The sequence below is a fragment of the Mustela nigripes genome, unplaced genomic scaffold (assembly GCF_022355385.1).
Source record: "Mustela nigripes isolate SB6536 unplaced genomic scaffold, MUSNIG.SB6536 HiC_scaffold_76, whole genome shotgun sequence".
Taxonomy (NCBI): domain Eukaryota; kingdom Metazoa; phylum Chordata; class Mammalia; order Carnivora; family Mustelidae; genus Mustela; species Mustela nigripes.
In genome coordinates this window covers 2,363,001-2,369,779 of record NW_026739491.1, presented here as the reverse complement: position 1 = coordinate 2,369,779, position 6,779 = coordinate 2,363,001, and the positions used below count along the sequence as shown (strand labels likewise).

General features: G+C 53.0%; 1 long non-coding RNA gene across 1 annotated transcript in view; it reads right to left on the bottom strand.

Annotated features, from left to right (window-relative positions):
* The window catches only part of LOC132008190 (uncharacterized), an 8,580-nt gene extending 3,058 nt beyond the window's left edge, over positions 1–5,522 (bottom strand). The window contains exons 1-2 of the long non-coding RNA XR_009401564.1: positions 5,293–5,522; positions 2,766–2,971 (exon numbers count right to left, since the gene is read on the bottom strand). This is a non-coding gene — a long non-coding RNA (uncharacterized LOC132008190). The remainder of the gene's footprint in view (positions 1–2,765; positions 2,972–5,292) is intronic.
* Positions 5,523–6,779: the final 1,257 nt, after the last annotated feature.

The following is a 6,779-nucleotide window of genomic DNA, read 5'->3' as shown; positions in this document are numbered from 1 at the left end:
GTGACAGACAAAGATCACAAGTAGGCAGAGAGGCAGGCAGAGAGAGGAGGAAGCAGGCTCCCTGCTGAGCAGAGAGCCCGATGCAGGGCTTGATCCCAGGACACCGGGATCATGACCTGAGCCGAAGGCAGAGGCTTAACCTACTGAGCCACCCAGGTGCCCCTCATTCTTTTTTTTTAAGTAGCTGCATAGCTACCCGTTGTATGACTGTACCGTAATTTACTTCTCTATCCCTAGATGATGGACATTTGGATCGTTTCCAAGTTTTTACTATCACAAACAATGTTGTATTGATAGTCTTGTTCAAGCACTGTGTATCTGTAGGGTAAATTCTCAGGCAAGGTATTACTGAGTCAAAGAAAATGTGCATTTGTAATGTCGATAGATAGTGTCAACTGGTTCATATCAATTCACGCCCCGGAGCGGCTATGTACACAGTGCTGCTTTCTCTGCTGTCTTTGAAATAAAGGGTATCAGTAAACATTTGAATGGTTTCCAGCTTGCATTTCTCTTCTATTAGTGAGGCTGAGAGTCATTTTAGATGCCCAAGAACACTTTAAGTTTCCTTTTCTGTAGACCCTGTTCATATTCTTTGACCTTTTCAAAATTAGTGGTTGGTCTTGTCTTATTGATTTTTAGAAGCTCTTTATATGTTAGGGAGATTGTGCTATGATTGATAAGGGCAGCGAGGCCACAGTTGACATCCCCTCTGGGAAAGGCTGTGGAGGTGGGTTCTTCCTCACACCTCCATCCTACCATCCAAAACTCAGTCATTTATTTAATGAGCATTTACTGAGTACCTCTTGAGTGCTAGGCTCAGTGCTTGGGCATCAGAGACCTTAGGTTGCTCGAAGTCCGGTGGGGTCTCAGATATGTAATCAGACAGGTTGTACGTCAGTGTGAGATGAACTGTAGTTCAGGGATTCAGAATGAGTGCTTCAGGGCATGGGAGGGGAAGCGGTAGCCTGTGCCTCCCAGTAGACTCGGACATTTGTCTCCCATCTGGGGCTGGTTCAGAGCTGCCAAGGCTTTGCCTGCCTCCCTTGCCCTTGTGAGTTCAGCCCTCACACCCTGATTGCCGAAATGCTCGGCTCCAGGAAGATGGTTCTGTCAGTCTGTATCTACAGAATGCTCACCGCATGCGGACCTCCCATCTTGTGCACTCGGACTGCGCGCGACTTCCTTCCCTGCCCCTTGCTGGTCCTCACCGTCTGACTCTATCCTGTCTTGCATCGATTACCACCTGTTGCTGGTCTGCATTCCTCCACTGCTCAGAGGATTGTAATCTCCTTGATGGCAAGATGATAGACTTCCCTCTGGGTCCTCTCTCCTCCGTGCTTAGCATCCGGTGACACTCAGCAAAGGCTTGTTGGATGATGGGTTGTCAGATGGCCGCATTGGCCGTTAGAGAAGCTGGAAATCACGGCTCTCCTGCACTGGGGTGTGCATCGCAGACAGGCGAGACAGGCACACGTTGGGCACAGGGTTGGGTAATATGCCAGGCTGAAACCCCAGCATAAGAGCCCAGCCAGGAAAGGGTTAAGCTTGCTGGAGTTTTGTATATGAAATGGCACCAGAAAAAAAAAATGTGCAGACTAGCAATTGAGCCCTGTCTCATCCTGGTTCAAATGACATTGTCTGAGCTTTCCCAGCCTCGCCTCCTGCACTAATTACAGACCTTCCTGGGGAGGAAGACTGGGACCAGGAGGGCTTCATTACAGGCTCCTTTGCTGGAGGGAGCAAACCCCAATGACTGAACCCAATGACCAAACAAACTCTCTTGAAGAGAGGCCTGGGGGTTCCTCTGATGCACTTCCCTGCTGCTGTCTGGCTGAGAAAGGGTTAAGAAGTAGACATGGACTGGAGGAATAGACCCAAGTCTAATGCTGGGGTGGGAGGGCCAAGCTTGGGGTGGGGGGAGCAGCCAGGCCTAGGCGCTGAGCTACCCATCCCTGCTCTACTCCACTCGCCTAGGCTTGGGCCCCCCTCTCACCTCTTGCCCCCCAAGATGGCCGCTGCCCGCTGCCCGGGCTGTGTCAGGGCCTCCCCTCTGTGGTCGCCTGCCTGCTGCCTCTCCCTGTGGCCTGTGGAGACCTCGCCTTCTTTAATCTTCCATTTATCTCGAGGCCTCGCCCCTCGGAGATTGGCTTTGATGTGGGGCCTACTCCCAGGGGGGTGGAAATCAAGGGTTTCCTAGGCCTGGTCTGGACGCTGCCCACTGCCCCCAGCCCAGGCGGGGCCCAGAGGTCTCCTGGCCATCCAGACAAGACCCTGAGGATGACTCCCACAGACAAGAGGGCAGGAGATTTGGTCCCTGATCTTCAGGCCCATGGAGGGGCTGCTGCCTGGGCCCCAAAGTGGTGGACTGTGTTCAGAAACAAGAGCTTTGTTACCACACCGTGTGACTTACTCTCACGCCCGTCACCCCTACTGCTCACCCATCGGCCCCCCAGTGATAACAGCAAGAGCAAAGCAAATACCAATGTTCTCCTGCGCAGCAAAGTACCCGGCGCCGGGCTCGGCATCTTCCCGTGTATAACATAATTAGTCCTCCTAGCTAGGTGCTCCAGGCATCATTTTAAAGGGGAGGCAACAGCATGATTGATACATTCCTGTTCATCAAAATTTACTGAGTTCCTGCTATGCGCCCAGCACCATTCTAGGTGCTGAGGGTATAGTAATAAACACAGTGGATGCATTCTTACTCTTCTGTACAAGAGGTCGTAAATGGTCAAATACACATAATTGTCATATGAAGTCAGTACCTTGAAGAAAAGCACAGGGCCATCGTTTCGGACTCAGTGGTGTCCTGCCACTTGAAGACGCAGAGACCGGGGGCGGCTTGAAGACGCAGAGACCGACGGGGCGGCAGGAGAGATTTTGCTCTGTGACCATCTGCGGGAAACCCTGTCCCGAAGCGGGAAGAGACGGTGCAAAGGTCGGAGGTCGGAGGTCGGAGTTCCTTCTTTTGCTGTGGGCACAGCCAGGAGGCCAGTGGGACAAGAGGTGGGCGGTGGTAAGAAGAGAGCTGGGTCAGGTGTGGTACTGTGGAGCGCGATGGGTGTGATGGGAGGGTTTGAGCATCAGACAGGTTTGATCTCATTTACGTTTTGAATCAGAGACTCAAAACTCTTAAGTTGCAGAGGCTAACAGGAGCTCAGGCTCCCCTGGCTACACCCAGATTCAGATCTTGGGGCTAGAAGTGGCTGCCATCTCCCACGAGGGGCAGGGGCTGTGGCCAATTCGCCTCGGCATCCCCTGAACCCTGCAGAAGGCCTGGCACAGACTAAAGGCTTGCAAATGCCTGCAGAAGAATGGGTCAGTTCCGGAACTTCCACGAAGTGGAAGTGGGAAGTGGGGAAGTGGTGGTTGGGGGCACGGGAGGCAAGTCAGCTAAATCTCTCGGGGTCTCAGTTTGTCCATCTGGAAATGGGGGAGAAAACAGTTTATTTGTCTTGCCTGGAGGACCTCACCAGGTGGGGATCCAGTGGGCCCCGGTGTGCGAAAGGGCGAGGCATGGTGTGAAGTGTCCGAGAATGCTCTGCAGTCTGACTTCATCTGTCTTTGCTCCTGGAGGGCCCCTGACCTGATGGCTGAGGGGTGCAAATGTGTCCTTGTGACTGAGTGTCCCTGTCACCTTTCTGAGGTATGTGTGTGCCCAGGTAGATGTCTGTTTACCTGTGTTAACAGCACCTGGAAGGCTGCTGCCTTGGGCTGGCTGTCTGTGGGAACTTGGGCTCCAGAACGGGCACAGAGGGAGTAGAAGACACAGACCCAGAGGACCTCCCTCTACCTCCATCCTATCGGGGTCCCTGGAATTCCCATCACTCCTACATCCTCTGTCCCAGCTCACAGTGAAAAGTGAGGGAATTGTCTGTACATCTGTCATTTTATCCCACTTGTCTGTGGGGTCCTGTGGGCCAGGGCTACTCCAGGGACAAGATTGTATCTGCTGGGTGGTTGGTGTTTAGTAAGCCATGGATGGATGAGTGGATGGATGGTCCCTGGTCTCTGGAATCAGGTGGTCCTAGAGTCAGAGAGCCTCAGGACTCTACTTTAACCAAGTCACTCCTCCTATCTGGGCCTCAGTTTCCTTCTGTAGAAATGGATTTTTGTCTTCATTCATTCATTCATTTGCAGTCCCCCCTTGTGAATGTTAGGGTACTGTCTACGTTCTGGGCAAACAGACATTATTTAGAATCAGTGCTGCCCTCAAGAAGCTGAAAGGTGTCACAGGCACAGGTCGCAAGAATTGCAGTGTAAAGTGAGAAATGTCTCTACAGAGGGTGCCGAAGGGGCTCAGAGTGGGCAGTGGCCTGCTCTGCATTGGATGGGAGGACAGGAAGATTTATTTTCCCGTACACGGCGTCCTTGATGTGGGTCTTGGAGGAGAGAGAAGTAGGTGTTTGTTAGTGTGGACTTTCCAGGCCAGGGGATGGCATGCCAAAGATCCTGGAGGTATGACAGAGCCTGGCCCCCTGGGGAGAGTGCCGGCACTGGGGTACTGGCCCCAACTTATTGAGGCTGGTAGGGCGTGGTGAGTGACTGGGCTGGGGAGGGCGGCCAGGGGCCAGATCGTTCAAGGCCTAAGCCCCTTCAAGGAATTCTAAGCGTTATCCTGAAGGCAAATGGGGCCACTGGCAGATTTTGGGGGCAGAAAAGTAGCATGATCGGGATGCATTTTCAGCAAACCGCTCTGTGGTGGTGTGGACAACAGATCAGAGGTGCGTAAGACTAGAACCAGCCCGTGGAGTTAGGACGCTGCTGCGGTTCTAACCAGGTGGGCGAAGATAAGGGCCTGAACAGAAGTTAACAATAGCCCTCAGTCCCCAGAGCTGACTGTATGCCAGCCCAGCTCTACGTTAAACATTTGCAAATACTATCGCATTTCCTCCTCAGAGTCCCCGGTGCATGGGTGCTATTAGGATCCCTCTCCCCCTGCGGGAGTTCTTCCGTCACCCCAGGAAGAACATTTCTGCGGTCCTTTCCAGGATTCTGCGGCCTGCCCCCCCCCCCCCCCCGCTTCCCCCGCCAGGGGCCATAGCTAGTGTATACACACCGAGGGGTGGGTCAGCCTGAGAACCTGGCCCTCACCTGCCTCTCTCCTTGGGCCCTGAGGACTGCCCTGCCAGGGCTGGAAGCGTCCCCTGAAGGAGCCAGGCCCTTGGGCCAGAGCTGAGCAAATGGGATATTCTTCCCATTAAGAGGTTTCCAACAGGCCCAATGGCCATGTGGCTTCCCTCTGTGCTTCCTCTCCTGGGCCAGTTTGAAATGCCGGCCTCCTCCACTTACCTCTGTGGACTTTTCCAGGCCCCGGGAGCCAGCTGGGCCAACTGACGTCAGGACACCGATGGCCTGCGAGCGGCGTGCTGAATCACCCCCGCCCCAAGTGGACGCCCCAGTCTCTACCTGCGTGTTGCTTTGTCCTTCACAGGTCAGGGCGTTGGTTTTCTTTTTAAATAAATAAAGCTGAACCTGACTCACAACTCAACTCAAGAGAGGCTGCCGCTCAGCTCAGCGTCACCATGGTAACTGCTCCATCCATAGAACACTTGAAAATGTAATTATCAACAGTGACACTGCCACTTCCTTCTGGCCCCTGAGCAGCCCTGGGCTGCACAGTTCTCAGATCCTGGGTGCCGGGTGAATGGCCCAGGGCTATGCCTGGCTCCCGCAAAAAGCAGGGAGTTGAAAGTGGGGACTTGAGGTCCCCACTCCTGCCGACCTGCTTGCTGCTTGCACGTCCTTCTGGAAGGTCCTGAGAAAACCTTTTTCATCCTGGAGCAGGCTCTAGGGGTACCCCAGTAAGCCCACAATTCAGAGCCATGGGTCCATGGCTCCATCCATGATTTCTGTTGGGAGGATAAGATTGAGTGGCTAGTACAGCTCGAGGTGAGGATAAGCCTAGAATTAAAACGAACGTAAGGATGATAGTAATAACAACAGCTGTGAATTGAAGGCCTAGTAGCATCTGAGCCAGGCAGCCTCTAAGAAAGCTTTCTATATCTGTCTCTGGTCGCTGGCTCTAATTACTTACCTAAAGGCAGTTTTAATTAATTTAATAATAGCTAGCTTTTATTGCCTGCAGAGACACTCTGCTAAGCACCAGTGTTTGTTTTCACATGGGGAGCAGGAGTTTTCCCGTTTTACAAATGGGTAAACTGAGTCTCAGGGAGGTTTAAATAATTTGCCCGAGGTCACTCCGCTACGGAAGGATGGAGCGGCTATTTGGATTCAGGTGTGTCTGACAGGTGTCCTCATTATTTTGTTAACAGCTTAACACTCAATCAAGACTCAAGACACATACGAGCTGACAGAGGCTCCAGGTGTGCCTGATTTAAGAGACCTCCAAACGCCTAGACTGATATAGTTCTCCACCGAAACGGTTCCGGATCATGCTCGTCGGTCACCCGGGGAGACTGGAAGAAATGCAGATTCTAGGCCCCCCAACACGAATTGCTTCAGGTATTTGGGTATGGGCTTGAGGATTCTGTATTTGAGGCACACAGCCGGCTGAACTCTAACATCTGAGAATTTAGATTTGACTGGGTTCCTGGAGAGCAGGGACCATGTCTTCCCCGAGATATTCCCAGGGACTGGTGCAGGGCATGACCCCGAGTAGGGACACAAAAGGCAAAGGTTGAACTTGAGGGAAGGATGAATTGGGGGGCGCCTGGGTGGCTCAGTCGGTTAAGCGTCTGTCTTCGGCTCAGGTCATGATCCTGGATCCTGAGATCGAGCCCCACAGCAGGCTCCCTGCTCAGCAGGGAGTCTGCTTC